Raw genomic sequence first — 15,826 nt, forward strand, 5'->3', positions numbered from 1 at the left:
AGATGACCGTAGAGCCCTCGAGGTTCCACCTTTGCTCCCTACAGGAGCGTGGCTCCGCACTCCTTGCCGCTCCCGCCAGCAAGCGTCACAATTGCCCTTTGCTGCCTGCAACGCGCAGTACCTGCACGGCCCGAGTACTGCTGCTTACGGAGCAAGAGGCGCTCGCTATAAAGCGGCAATGAAGAACAAGGACGGCCCGTCAAGACGGCAGGAGGAACACAGAGAGCCTCCAGCATTAGCCAGGCAGGGCTTCCAACTCACCCCGTGTCGTGGTTTAACGCCAGCCGGCAACGAAGCCCCACGCGACCGCTCACTCGCTCCCCCGCCCCCAGTGGGACGGGGAGACAATCGGAAGGGCGGAAGTGGGAAAACTCGTGGCTTGAAACAAAAACAGTTGAATCATTAAAAAGAAACAACAACAACAACAACAACAACTTGTAAGGAAAAGAAGAAAAAAAATGACAGAGAATGGGGTGCAGGCAGCATGCCAGGGGTCTGAAGCCTGACGGATGATGGGGGGGGGGTGGGTGTGTGGAATACGGAGGAGGGAAGCGGGGGGGGGGGCAGGAGATAGGAGAGCAGGGGATGCGGGGGGAAACAACTCGCGTGGGTGAAGGGGGCGGGCCGGAGCAACAGGGGGGCATATGGGGGAGAAACACACACGGCGGGAGGGTAGGGGAGGGTACAAAGGTGCACGGGGGGACACGGGTGGGGATGACCTACCCCAGGGAGTCCACCCGGGATGATCCACAGCAGGTAACTCACCTGGGATAACCCGCAACAGAGAATCCACACCGGGAGGACCCCCAGCAATGCCCCTCAAACTGCCTGTGCTTCACCCCCAATCTTCCCCAAACTGGGGAGTTTTCTGCTTTTTCAAAATACTCAGTTTGGGGTGTGTTTCAGTGCTTTTCCACAACATAAAAAGGGGAGATCTTTTGGTTGTGGTTTTGTGCATGAAAACGGGGTGGGTTTTTTTGCTTTCCAGCTGCGCAAATCCAGGCGGATTTGGCTTTCCCAGGAGTCCCAAATTCGTTCGGTTTTTTCCCGTTGCAGACCCAGAATCAGGGGGTTTGGGGTTGTCCTGGTTTCGGCTGGAATAAAGTTAATTTTCTTCTGAGTAGCTGGTACAGGGCCATTTTGGATTTAGGATGAGAACAATGTTGACAACACACCGACGCTTTAGTTGTTGCTAAGCAGTGTTTATACTAAGTCAAGGACCTTCCAGCTTCTCATACCGCCCTGCCAGCGGAGGCTGGGGGTGCACAAGAAGAGTCGCTGAGCTAAAGGAGGATTCCAGGTAAACAGGTCAGCTCGAAATACACCACCTCCTTTAAAAGTTAAGAGCGATTTGAACGCTTAAAATCAGCATTCAGGCTAATCGATACCATTTTGAACACCTTCTTAGCATACAAGTAAACACTCTCGCCGGTGTTGGAAAACGTCTCCTCCCTTCCTTACAGCACTGCTGCAGGGAGATAACCCTGGGAGGCTGCGGGACGAGGTCGTACGCAATCAGAATCTACGCTTACGGATCCACCGCAACAGCTACAGCCCTTGCGCTGCTGCTGCTGCTTTGCATCTTGCTCGTTTGGTGAATAAAGCTGAAAGTGAAGTGGAAAACTTCAAAAAGCAAAATGAAAAATAAAGAATAAATCTCAATAATTCACTTTACACTAAAAGGGTGTGCCCATGTTTATATACATCCAATAAAAATACATTATTGAAGCAGTAACTCACCAAAACCACCTCAGGACTCACTGTCACTAGTTACAAGGCTGCTGATGCTTCCTGGGAAAACCTGGAAAACACACGGAAGCGCCGCCAGTTTGTCCTGTTTTGTCCGCGTCTCTTCTTTGACCTTGATTGCTTTTAGTACAGGTGCTAGTTATCTCAGTAAGGTTGTCGAGTACTCCTATAAGATATTTAAAAAAACTCATTGACTGCAGAAGCATAAAGCTTTTATCGTGAAAACAAAGCCCGTTTCTTCTGAACAGCTGAACTCTTACGAACAGTTTCTCCCCTCTTTTAGTACAAAATTATTTTCACGGTATCATTTACTAGTAAGCGCACGGAAACAGAAGATTACGTGCTTTCAGGAAGAGGAAATAGACAGAGGGAAGTCAACCTGGCGTAGGCGTAACGTGCTCCAGAACAGACCTTAGTTTTAGTATTCGTATTAAAATATTTCACAGAAAAAATGTGGAAGGAGAGTTGGCACATTCTTAATGTTAACTTTAAAGTCCATACTACAAGTACCTTTGGAAAAATGCAGACACGCATCGTAGGCGTACCTTGTACTTGCAGACCACTACGGAATCTTTCCATCTGTCTTGTACTTTCACGGCAGAAGAAAGGGCAACCACGGTGAAATGGTGGCAGCTGACATCCACCTGAGAGAGGGGGAAAAAAAAAACCCAACAAACAAAAAAACAAAACAAAACAAAACTTTAGCATAAAACTGGGTAGGAATCCAAAGCTGCCTTTTTTTGTGAAGGTTTGTGAAGACAGTACGACTGAGCAGAGCAAAAACTATTTTTGCATCATCTTCGGTACAGCGGTTGACACAGGCCACTAGAGCTTTTGCATTTTTCAGACAACCGTGCCTTTTTTTATTTTTTTTTTATTTTTTTTGACTCATTGGTAACTTTAGTTTCACTAGAACTCCCTTTCCTAGATACACGCAGGTGACAGACATAGAGACCTACATACATTTTCTCAAGCCTTAGTATAGCCAAGACTTCATCACCCTATATGTCCCAAGCCGAGTATTTTTGCTAAAGAGCACAGCAACACATCTGTCCTTGTGAACTGCCTCGTTGCAAAAAAGGAATGATTTTTTCCAGGCCGTTGCTCCAAACGGTCAAGATCTTTTAAAACCGCAGTTGTGCCACCAAACCCGCTCAGGGTCCCTCCTAGCTTTTGACTGCCCTGAGATTTAACAGGCACACGCTCCATTCCATCTTCCAACAGCAAAAATACATTAACGCTCTCGGACCCAGAGCGCGACCCTACGGATGTCCACACACTCACCCCTTGCCGTTTTGATGAGGAGCCACCGAGCATCCCTGCGAGCACAGCTGCACGCGCCAGATCGGTTTCACCTACGCCGCCAGTTACCGGTTTCGGTGAATGTAGTTTCTGACGCTTTAAACCGAAAACCGTATCTCGGTGCTTCGCCACAGTAGAAACGACCCATCGCTAGAATGCTACAAAAACGCAGTAACACAAGTTGCAAACCCACAGCAGCAACAGCTCCAGAAATATTTAGACCAGGAACAAGGGAGAAAAATAAAACAGCTTCATCTCACGCACAGGGGAGCGGCAGGCAGAGAAAAGGGTCGGCATTCTGAGCCCTTACAGAAAACGGGCATTCTCCTTCCATTCCTCAGCCCGTCCGTTAAGGTCTCAATACCGCAACGCTACTACGGCAACGTCGAGAGTAGGGAACAACAGCCCTGCCGCTGGACGTGCCATTGACCCATGCTATTTACGTAGCAGGATGCGTACGCAGAGGGACGCGTTTTGCCACACACAACCCTGAACTTCCTGAAAGTTTACGTTTACCAAAAAAAGCCATTTGGAACATATTGCCAAACAACATTTGGCAATAAAGCTTTGATGCGTTTGACACACGCAAATTTTTGGTCACTTGCTATTTGCTTCCTGTTGCTGCTGCTGTTCTTCCTTCAGAAATTCTACTTGTAGCCAAGTTATTCACTACTGGTTCAAGCATTTGCCTTCCTGGTATTACCAGCACATTCACAGAGGCAAGTAACTTAATTGCTCTTCTACGATTGTCCAAATGACAATTACAGCCATGAAAGAGAAGGAGAGGTCAGGCAGCAGAAGAGCTCTGCAGGCTGGCACCAGTCAATAATGCACTCTTTAAAAACAAACAACAACAAAACAAAACCGTGACCCTGTATCCTTTTTTTTTTTTTTTTTTTCTTTCAGAGCTCATCCCTGCCTCAGCATTTTGTCTCATCAGAGCATGAAGCGCAGGTGACCCGTGCCCTGACGACTTTTGCGTGTGATGAATGCCTGTTCAGAAATAGTCCAGATCTGCAGGACTGGTGTCATTTTTATGGTTTTAATCATCATAACTCAGATTTTATTTACTCACGCATTTGTGAGGAAACTAATTCACTTTTAGACACTGCCTCTCCTTTTTTTTGGGGGGGGGGGGGGGGGGGGGGGCAGGAGGGGGGGTGGAATGTGCTAGAGACTGAAAAAAATTACGATTCAGAGCTCCCAACCATGACAGAGTGGTGGAGAAAGCAATGAAAGCAAAGACCAACAGCAGCAACATTAACTGAAAGTTGGCTTTAATTCCGATCACGTACTTAAGCGACTCTCCAAGTCTACGCCTCGGTCCGATGAACGACTAGTCCTTTTTTGGAAGGACAAACTTTTTTACTTAAAAGGCCTAGACTGAAGACTCCGCTGAACGGAATGGGGATTGTGCCACGGGACAACACGCCATCACCACTCTTAATGGGGAAGAAAAAAAAAATAAAATACAAATAAAAATCAAGTTTAAGTACCAGTTTCCATCATGTTTCACCCATTACATCTCTACTGGCATCTAGGTGCTCAAAAGTGAACTACAGGGACACCACATATTCCTAAAAATTCAGTTATACATAAAAAAATAAAAGGCTATCTCCAACTTGCCCATAAAATCAGTATGAACAGAGAGAAGAGAAACACTCGACCCTAAAGAAGCTAACAGGCAGCTCTGAATTTACCAGACATGAATTTTCGTTCTTTCACCTGAAACACAAACATATCAAGGGACCAGTTCAGGAACCGGGCACGATCTGTTACAGCAATTTTTCCATCAGCTCTTCTGCACTAGCAGCAAATTTGCCTTTTCTGTGGGTTTAACGTGGAGCATCTGTAGTGCCCTCGAACTCGCAAGTGTTTCTCTCCGCTCCCCCAGCCCGATACGTGCGATTACCTGAGCAGCAAGCGGAATTAACCACGCAGGATTTTCTTCGTGTGACGCGGAAGGTGACGCTGGGAAAAGAGGAGACAAAGGAATGAACCTGCTTGTCACACCCAGCCAACGGTGAAAAGACAGGGGAGGATTCTGCCGGAAGGGCTCTGCACCCCAGGAGCTCCCACCGGCCGGTTTCTCTCCCCTTTGCCCGGTACCGAGGGGACGACGACACCTCGCCCGCGCCCCCTGGCGGGGGGGGGGCTGCCCCAGGAGAGCCGGGGGACCCCCACCTCGCTTCCGCCCGCGGGAACGGACCGGGCGAGACCCTCCACGCAGAGAGAGGAGCGTGGCGTGGATCGCATCCCCGAGGGAAGAGGCCGGGCTCCCCGCTGGCAGAAGGACAACTCACCTCCCCGCTGCTCGGAGCCGCTCGCTGCGGACAGCCCTGCCTGCGCCCGGCCGCTCTTCGGCCGTGCCGGGAGCGCGGTCCGGCCGACGGATGCTCCAGCGAAAAGACGCTCCAGCTCATCGCGGCTCCTGCTCGTTACAGCCGCAGGTACTTTTGCCTCTGGCTAACGCACGCTCCAGACAGCGGACACCCCGCCTCGTTCCAGCTCCCGCTTGCTACGGTTCTGGCTCACTGAAGCCCCAGCTCCGCACTGAAGCTCCGGCTGATTTCAGCTGCTTCTCCTTACAAGCTCCAGCTATGTGCAACGGCCTGGGCTTTCCATAAGGTTGTATATCAACTGCTGTCAAAACCGGAGCATTAGGATTAAACATCAGAGTTACACGCCATATAAATATGCGTTAGTTTGGGCGATTAATTACTGAACAACTATTCTGAGCAGCGCAGAAAGAAGAGCTGCACTCAAAGAGGGCACGTGGGGTCTGAAAAGCGCCTTTCCCCCCCACAGACCATCGCAGATGTTGAGTTCGGCCGGCTGCGTGCCGGCCTCCCGAACTTCGGCGTCCGACACAACCAGACCCCCATCTCCGGGGAGGGTCCACGCGCCCTGCCCACCCCCTGCTTCCCCCCGCAGCTCCCCACACCCTCCCACCCGCCTGCCAAACCAGCCAAGCCGGCTCCCGCTTTTGGCCCCCACGCCGGCTGACTCGGGGCCCATTTGGGAGCCAGAAAACCCGGCTGCCGAGCCTGTTCTCAAGGCCCAAAAACGCAGGGCCGGACCTCTGTTTCTGGGCCCAAAGCCGCGCAGCAGCTCGGTCTGTTTCCGAGCCCCAAAATCAGCCAGGCGAGCCTGTTGTCAAGCCCCAGGAACAGAAAACTTGTTCTCCATTTCTGACCCTGCAGCGCCCACGGGCGACGCCGAGCGTAGCCACCCCACAGCCCTGCACCCCCGGGGCCCCACGCGCAGTTTTGGGGAGTGCTCGGGACCGGCGGAGGGCCCGGCCCCACGCCTCTGCGGGGCAGCCCCAGCACAGGCAGGGCGTCGCTTCACGATCGCCGTTTCAGGCTTTATTTCCCCGCCACGGCCGGCACGGCCAGGCCCCCACCCCAAACCCCCGAGCCGAAGCACCCCCGCGGGTAGCCGGGCCCAGCCACCCGGAAAACAAGAAAACCAAAGAGGGAACAAGACAGAGAACGTGGGGAAAGGCAAGGAGACGGACACAGAAACAGAGAGAGCGCGAGAGGGATAGGGAGCAGGACAGAGAGATGGAGCAAGAAAGGAAAAAGGGACGGGAGGCAGAACCAAGGGAAAGAGACACAAGGACGGGGAGCAGGACAAAGGGACGGAAGAGAAAAAAAAAAAAACAGCGACGGGCTGCAGGACAGAGATGAAGGGATTAAATAGACACAGGGAGCACGACAGAAGGACAGGGAGAGACAAAAGGGACAAAGAGCAGGCCAGCAGCGGAGGGGAGAAAACCAACTGCGATGGGCAGTGGGAGAGAGATACGGAAAAAGAAAAAAATACTGAGGAGCAGAACAAAGAAAGAAGAGACAGCTAGCTGGACAGGGGGACACAGTTAGAAAGGATGGGAGAGGGAACGGGGCACAGAGAGACAGACAGAAAAGGTAGCGAAAGAAAGCAAGGCAGAGGGACAGCAAGGCGGGGCGGGGGGGAAGGGACAGGGGTCTGGACAGATGGAGAAATAAGCAGCAGGGACAGAGGAAAAGAGACAGAAAGAGGGACAGGGAACATGGCAGAGAAGGACAAATCAGGACAGCGGCAGGACGGAGATAAAAAACTGGGACGGTCCTCAGGACAGAGAGGAATACAAATACGAGCAGGGAGCGGGACAAAGGGATACAGCGAGAAACGACGGGACAGGAAGCAAGACAGAGCGACAGACAAGAACAATGGCAACGAGAGAGAGAGAAAGAGAGAGACCGTGAGAAGCACAGGGGGTTGGGGAATTTAGAAAGAGAAGTATCAGGAGCCCTGCAGAGAGAGGGAGGGTGAATAAAAAAGGGGCAGGAAGCAGCACAAAGGGTCAGAGAGAGTAAGAGATGAACAGGAAGGAGGACGGGAATGACAAAAATAAACAGCAACAGCGAGCAAGACAAAGGGATAGAGAGAGAAAGAGAAAGTAGAAAGAAGAGAGAGAGGAAGGCAGGGACACAGAGCGGCACGTACAGGCGCAGAGAGGAAAAGAATGCCAGGGAACAGGCCAGAGAAATTGGGAGGCGGGGAAAGAGGTGGATGCAGATCAGGACAAGGAGATGGAAAAGGAAAAAACAGCGACTGGCTGCGGGACAAAGACGGGGGGCGGCAGGGGAGGAAGAGGGAGAGGGAGCAGGACGAGAACGCAGAGAGAAAAAGGAAGGGGGGCAGTCGACCAAGAGAGAGAAAGGGGAAGAAGAAGAGGGAGCAGGACAAGAGAAGAGACAGAAGAGGAGAGGTACAGGGAAGAAAAAAAAAAAAAAACAAAAAAACCCACAAACACCACCCAAAAAACCCCAAACGTCACAGCAGCATGGGAAAGCGAGGGGGCCAGGAGAGGGGGAGGGAGGGACCGGGACGCACAAGAGGAGCGACAGGGCCTCGAGGGCCCAGGACTCACCGGAGCTCTCGCTCTTGGAGCTGCCAGGAGACCTTGCCAGCTCAGACGCTTCTTTCTCCTTCTCTCCTCCCTTCCTCTTCTGGAACTCCCGTCGCTTGGCTGTCCTCCATGTAACGGAACACGCGAGCGTCTCACAGCTCTTACGAGATGAGGCCTCCTAGACACGTAGCCTCGCAAGCCTGAGGCTGCTGCAGTCAACGGCATCCCCAGGGGACGAACGGACAACCGCACCCACAGCGTGGCCTCTGGGAGAGGGAAAGAGGCAGCAGTGACCGTTATTACCGCAGCTCGACCCTGGCTGGAGCCCCTCCTTCCGCAGGGCTTCCGCAGACGCCGCTCGTTCCCCGCGCCGCTGCTAACGGCACCCCCGTTAAGGGAGACTCCAGACCACCGCAGGGCCAGCTTGCTGCCCTCGCGACAGGGCTCGGGGGCTGCCTGCGGCTACAGCGCAGGCTTCAGGGGAGGGGCTGGAGCTGGGGGCAGCCGCACGGGCCGAGCGGGGCCGGGGGAGCTCTGGCGACTCGGGCGGGCGCCCGCTGGCCGCGCCTGGGGGGTGCCCGCCTCCGTCCCCTCTTCCCTTCTACCGGCTCTCTCTCGGGGAACTCCCCGGCGCTGCCCTGGCCCGGCTCGCCTCCGGCGGACCGGCAGCCTGCCGCGGCGGCCGCTTCGCAGCTTCCCGTCCCGCCAGCCCCGGGCGGCCAGCGGGCAGGAGGCACCCCTCGCCCTCGCCCCCGCCCCCGCCCCCGCCGGAGGGGATCGCTCGCCTCACCCGCGGTCCCGGCGCTCGCCCGCTGCCGCCGAGACCCGCGCGCCGCCACGCTGCTCCCGGGGACCGCGCATGCGCCGGAGGGGCCGGAGCCGGCGCGCCAACGCCGGGCTGCCCCACGCGCAGGACGGCGCATGCGCCCGGGAGGGCTGGTCGGGGAGCGGGCGCAGCGGGAAGCCCGCGGAAAACCACGCGAAACCGGCAACGCTCCTGAGTCTGACCTGGTCGCACTCCGGGGGCCGCGGCGGCGGCAGCAGCGAGGACTACGCCGCGCCCGAGAGCCACGCGGCTGCCCGGCCGCCGAGTCCGCGGAAACTACAGCTCCCGGCATGCTCCGAGGGGACGCCGCTTCCGTTTCCGCCCACCCCCACGCCGGCGCAGCCGCAGTCCCCGCCGAGCCCCCAGCGCCGCTCCGGGCAGCTCCGGCGCGCTCCCGCCGCCGGCTCCGGACAGTCCCCGCCGCCGGCTCCGGCACGGCGCGGCACCCCCCGCCCGGCTCCGGCTCCGGTCAGTCCCCGTCGCCGCCGCTCCGGCACGGCGCGGCACCCCCCGCCCGGCTCCGGGCAGCGCCCGCCGCCGCCGCTCCGGCACGGCGCGGCCCCGCCCCGCTGCCGCTCCGCGCGTCCGGCACGGACCCCGCCGTCCTCCTCGGGGCTTTCCCCGGGACCCGCCGGGCGATCGCGCAAGCCCCGCCACGGGGCCCGGGCCCCCCCCGGCCCACGTGCTCCCGGCCCCCCGCGAGCCCCCAGGGCCCCGGCCCCCCCCCCGGCCTCGGCACAGGCGGCCCCCACCTCCCCCGGGCCACCCCCGCCTGGGACGGTCGCGGTCCGAGGGGCGCCCGGCCCCGCTCACCTTCTCCCGAGGGGCAGCCGCAGCCCGGCCACCGCTCTGCTCTGCTCCGCTCCGCTCCGCTCCGCTCCTGCCTGGGCTCCCACCGGCCCCGCCGCGGCCCCTCCCCCGGCAGCCCCCCCTTCCCAGGGAGGGGCCGTCGCCATCAGCCTCACTGCCCGCACCTGGGGCTCCTCCAGCCCCGGCCCGCAGCTGCGGTACCGAAATCCCGAATAAAACTCCACAACACCCATGGGAAGTTCAGAAGCAGGCGCTTCGTTTATGGAATGAAAGATGTCAAAGTAAGATGACTCTTGACGAGCTGTTCACTGGGGTAAAAATACAGATTTTAATACCCGTCTTATTTTAGTTCTAAGACTTGGCAATTGCCAGGTATCATCTTTTCGATTTACCCAGGTCCACCGCCGAGGCCACAAGGGAGATTTCTTCCAGAGAGAGGATAGAGTTATTAAGTCTAAAGTCCATTATTTGCTTTTGTCCTTCAGGAAGAGGTGAGTGGAGCATCTATCATCACTATTCACCCACACAGTTAACCCTAAACTTTTCACCTGTCCTTTAATACAGTCACTTCCAAGCTAATTTTTTTCCATTATTAAGAGGGGACCCAGGATCATTTAAAATATTATTCTACTTTCTACAAATACATGCCCCATCTTAGAGCTTTAGCTACTAGAGAAAGTCTTTGGATTTTGGGGTCAGAGGAGTTGCAAGTCTAAACTTTCATACCCTTCTCTTTAGGATGTGCGATTTTTCTCTGTATGTCTAAACCAATCTAAATTTCCCTAGATGGTCCTGACTCTGGGTGGATCTAACAAGGATCCTGGAACTCCAGTAAATTCTAAACATCGTTTTATATTTTAAATATGGTCCCAAGTTCCTTTCTGCACTTGTCTCTACGGTTTTGGCAACTGACAGCCCCAAGGGGTCTTTGTACAAGTTTCTCCCGAAGGGCGATAAATTTATTCTTTTGTCCGTGAGGTGGATGCTTTGGTAATGTTATAATTCAAAATGCTATAATTCCTTCTTTCAAATTTAAAAAAATAATTGCCTTTTAAATCCATCCAATTTAATTTGCTAAAATGATTCTCATTGTTCTACGTCTTTTCTCAAGTTTTGGTTAAATTCAGTGTCAGTATTCTCCACGGAACTAGATTTTCATCTGACTTTGGAATCGGAAGGCAGGCTGTTATCGAGGTTAAATTTTGTGTCTTTACAAAACTTCGAATCAATTCCAAAACTAGAATTTTTTTTTTTAATCAAAATTACAGAAACGGTTAATATCAAGATTAATAGCTCAAACAATAATTGTTTCATTTTGTTTATCTTATGTTTAGAACCCCTCAAAAAAAATACTTAAACCCTATAACACACAAAAAGATTACTGCCCTTGACAATATTCCTAATAGCAACCCCAATATTATAAACTTTACACAATTGTTTTCCCAAATAGATAACGTGAAACTTACTTATAGGTTTTCAGTTTCAAAGGGCCAGTTTCTTTAGACTTCCAATTTCCTGTTGGTGCTTTCTTTAGTCTTGAATAATGAAGCCAAGGTTCTTCGCCCAGACCTTTACTGCTCTAAGTGTTGTTAAAATGACTCGATACGGTCCTTTCCACTTCTCAGTGATTTTATATATATTCAATCTCCTGGTCGGAAGGGATGCGCTGCTACGTCCAATTCTAAGGGTCCAGCTGCGGAGACATACTGACGAAGTTCTTGAAAAGAATTTCTCAAAGAATTCATAACACCTTTTAAAAACATATCTCCAAAGCCACTCCAGATACTCAGAACATAGGACTCTTGATACGGTCTTTCATATAACATTGCATAATGACTTAAATTTTCTCTCTCTTCTGGCTATACTCTGATTCTTAATAGAGCCATGGGTAAGGCTTTAACCCATGTGAGTGAGGTTTCCTGACAAATTTTACTCAACCGTTGCTTGAGGGTATAGTTCATTCTTTCTCCCCACCCCCCCCCCCCCCCCACCCCCTTGCTTGTGGTCTATATGGGGTGTGATAGTCTCAATCTATAGATAATACTTTGCTCGACTTGTCTCATCATCTTTGCTATGAAATGAGGGCCATTGTCAGATGACATTCTTACAGGCACCCCATAGTTTGGTATTATCTCTCTGAGCAAGACTTTAACTACTTCTCTTGCTTTGTCGGTGTGACAAGGGAAAGCCTCGGGCCACCCAGTAAAGATATCCACTAAAACTAGGGTAGATCCTTCTTTTCAAGGCAATTCTATAAAATCAATTTGCTAGTATCCCCCTAAAAAATTTCCTTATTTAATAATTCCAAAGATAATCTTATTACTGATTTGGGGATCATTTTATATATAAATTTCACATCCGCTTATAATTGTTTAAACAATCTTTGTCATATTTTACTTTCTGTTCCCCGATATACTTTGTTATGTTCAGCTCGGGCAATTTCTCTTATTATTGTGGGCGGGACTATTATTTGACCTGTCGGTGTTACAGCCTGTCCTGTTTCATTTTGTTAGCCTGCAATCTAACAATTAATTCTTCCATCTTTTTCATTATAATTTGGAGTTTCTTTAGGCAATTTTATACTTTTCTCTGGAACTAGCGCTAGGATGCCTTTTTCTGCAGCCTCTTTAGCAGCTTTATCAGCCAGTCGGTTACCTGCGTTAGGAACAGTCTTACCTAACTGGTGCGCTTTACAGCGCGTTATCGTGACTGCTGTTGGTTTTTGAACGGTTTCTAACAATTTCGGTATTTGTTCTGCATGCTGAATGGTGGTTCCTTGTGCAGATAACAGTCCTCTCTCTCTCTCCATATTGCTCCATGCGCACGTACTACTCCAAAAGCGTACTTTGAGTCTGTCCAAATGTTGACTCGCTTTCCTTGACTTAGTTCCAGAGCTCGAATAAGAGCTATCAATTCAGCCTTTTGGGCAGATGTCATCGAAGGCAAAGTTCGCAACGCAATTACCTCCTCGGTTGTTATTGTCTATCTGGATAAACGTTTTCCTTCACAGATGAAACCGCTTCCGTCGGTATACAGTTCCCAGTCTGCTGCTTCTAGCGGCACATCTCAGAGATCCAGTCAGCTGGGGTAAACTCTTTCGATTGTCTGCAAGCAGTCACGTTCCAGTTCTCCTTTAACTTGATCAGTTGTTGAAAACGCAACAGGGTTAACGGTGGTAGTAGTTTTTAAGTAAACATCATCTTGTTCCAGCAACACCACTCGGTATTTCAGCATTCTGCTAGGGGATAACCAATGCCCCCCTTTCTGTTTTAGCGCAACAGTTATCGTATGGGAAACGTACAGCGATCCTTTGTCCTCAGGTGAACCTAGGAGCTTCCTGGATCAGTAGCGCAGTTGCAGCGACGGCTCTCAGACGACCAGAGCATCCCAGACTCACGTGATCTAATCGCTTCGAGAAGCAGGCCACAGCTCGCCCACTTGGCCCTAAATATTGGGCCGGGATGCCCAGGGCTATACCTCTTCTTTCGCGAGTGAAAAGTTCAAATGTCTTTGTGAGATCCGGCAGGCCTAGGGCTGGCACCCCTATTACAGCCTGTTTCAATTCCTTGAAAGTAGCTTTCTCGGCATCAGTCCAATCCATTGTTTGAGGTTTTGAGCTGCTCCTATAAAGGTCGGACCCGCAAGCCACAACTGATAATCGACAGGTGACACCACGCAACCGTTCCCGGAAATGCTCTTCATTAATTTGTTAGTCTTAGGTTCGGGGAGACGACAAATTGCCTCTTTGCTCTCAGTTCCTAATTGTCTCTGTCCTTTTAGGATTTTAAAACTCAAATAAGTTTCTTCTTTCTGGGTTATTTGGGTTTTTTCTTTTGACACTCGCTATCCACTGATTCCCAAAGAGTTCAAAAAGTTAATAGTTAACTTTGTGCATTGTTCTTCCATCTCAGCTACAATTAACAGATCATCCATACATTTCAACAAGATTTCTTGATTATTTTCTTTCTTCCAAAGCTCTAATTCTCGTGCCAATGGATTTCCAAAGATGGTAAGACTATTCTTAAAGCCTTGAGGCAAGACTGTCCGTGTATATTGTCTTTTTCTCCCAGTCTCAGGATTTTCCCATTCAAAAGCAAAAAGCTCTTGACTGTTGGGATCCAAGGGAATACAGAAAAAGGCATCTTTTCAGTCTAACACTGTGAACCATTCTCGTTTCTCTGTTAGGGTTGTTAACAAAGTATAAGGATTTGCTACTACCGGATGAATATCTTGTACTATTTGATTTATTGCTCTGAGGTGTTGAACTAATCTATAATCTTTTTCATTAGCCTTTTAACAGGCAAGGTCGGGGTGTTATATTTGGATTCACATTCTGTTAACAATTTATATCTTAAAAATTTTTGTATTATCAATACTAACCCTTTCCGGCTTTCCAGTTTTAGGGGCTATGGCTTAATTCTTAGCGGATTCGATCCTGGCTTTAAATCCAGTCTCACAGGTTCTGCTTTTTGGATTTACCGGGAACTTCCCAGTCCAGACGATTGGAATTACAGCATTATACTTTGACTGGTATGATCTTCTGCTTTCGGTAACCATCCTGTAACAACAAAGCCACTGCTTCGATACGTTTAGTTTCTGGAATTAAAATTTTAATCTCTCCATTTTTTAATTTAATTTCTGCCTCTAAGTTCTCCAGTAGATCTCCCCTTAACAGGAGTTTAGGAGAATTTGGCACATACAAAAACTGCTGAGTGACCCATTGCTTTCCTAATTTCATTGTTAAAGATTTAAAGAAGGGTCTAGTTTCTCGTTCACTTGTTGCACCAACACCACCAATTTCTTCAAAACTTAACTCTCCCTCTAAGGTATTTAAAACTGAAAAGGTGACTCTAGCGTCAATTCATATTCAATTTTCTGTTCTCCCAGTTTAGCTGTAACCAGAGCTTCTGCTGGGAGACTCCCCTCCGGTCCCCGTCAGCTGCGTTCACTTAAAAAGAACAAATCGACATATGGCACTTCATTCCATTTACTCTCTCTCCTACAAAACAACAGTAATTGCAATATAGTATTATAACTCAAAGTTCTGTTTGTTTCCCATTTTTCCTGCAATTCACCCCAGTGTGCCAACAAACATCCCAACGGTGATGTTTTTGGTATCTTTTCATCAGCAGTTCTATTTCCTGCACTCTTATTCTTAAACAATTTTGCTAGTGCCATTATACTTATATACATTCAAATCCCAAATCCCAAACAAACGCAAATGACAGCTGTCCCAAATAATACACAAAGTCCAACCCAGCAATAGCTTTCGCTTACGACTTAGGGGCAGACGCCTAGGCTTCCACTGCAAACGGGTACCCTCCAAGCCCCAACCCTGCGAAGCTTTCGCCGCGCCTCACGGGCAGGCTTTCCAAACAAATTCCAAAGCAGCAGCGCCTTACCTTTTTTCCAGGGAACGCCGCGAGGAGCTTTGTGAGTCGAGGGCGATGGTTCTCCCCGAGAATACCTCGGCGCCGGCCGGAGTTCGATCGACACTCGATCTCGTCCAGTCTCACTCGCAAGGTCCCGTCTGGGTCGCCAAAACCGTTACCGAAATCCGGAATAGAACTCCTTAACACCAACGTGAAGTTAAGAAGCGGGCACTTAGTTTATCGCAGCGCTGGGGACACGGGGGATCGCTCCTCCAAAGGCGTGTCCCACTTAGTATCAAAATCCGTCAGTTTTTACAGACTTTTTCTGTCAGGTCATTGTTACATAAGCTCTTTCCATAAAAAGGCATACTATGCTCGTTCTTAAATTTAACCTTTCTAAGGATTGGTCCTTTGATTATATAACCTTATCAATATTCTTCTTTAAAAACAATCATTGGTCAGTTACACTTAGCTCTACTGACTGGAATCTTCGATACTCAAATCAAGATGGGAAGGGTAAGGGGGTTTCCAAGCCGCAAACTGGCGTCCACGACGGTTTCCTTCGTTTCTTGAAACGGAACATAGGAAAACCTGTAACTTCCTGGTGAGGTTTCTAGGGTTAGCTATTTCCAACCTTAACAATATTAAGGTTCCGATAGTCACACGTAACGCAGTTCCTAAAGTTTCTATGGCTACGTTTCAAACGTAACAGTCCTATACGTTACGCTTCACAATTTTACTTCTTAATCAAACCTAACTCTTCTACGTGATTAAATTTTGATTTCTTTACCAGAATATTTGCAACAGCTGGAGCCCAGCAGGAACAGGGGGGGCACGGCCCGACCCCCCCCAGCGCCTCACCTCCTCCTC

The 15,826-nt window shown here is 50.5% G+C and overlaps 1 long non-coding RNA gene across 1 annotated transcript; it reads right to left on the reverse strand.

Annotated features, from left to right (window-relative positions):
- Positions 1–1,181: 1,181 nt before the first annotated feature.
- On the reverse strand, positions 1,182–2,408 carry LOC128144660 (uncharacterized). The gene is made up of 2 exons (XR_008236156.1): positions 2,295–2,408; positions 1,182–1,801 (listed from the first exon to the last, which is right to left on the reverse strand). It is a non-coding gene; the product is annotated as an uncharacterized LOC128144660 (long non-coding RNA).
- Positions 2,409–15,826: the final 13,418 nt, after the last annotated feature.

This window comes from Harpia harpyja, chromosome 1 (assembly GCF_026419915.1).
Source record: "Harpia harpyja isolate bHarHar1 chromosome 1, bHarHar1 primary haplotype, whole genome shotgun sequence".
Classification (NCBI taxonomy): domain Eukaryota; kingdom Metazoa; phylum Chordata; class Aves; order Accipitriformes; family Accipitridae; genus Harpia; species Harpia harpyja.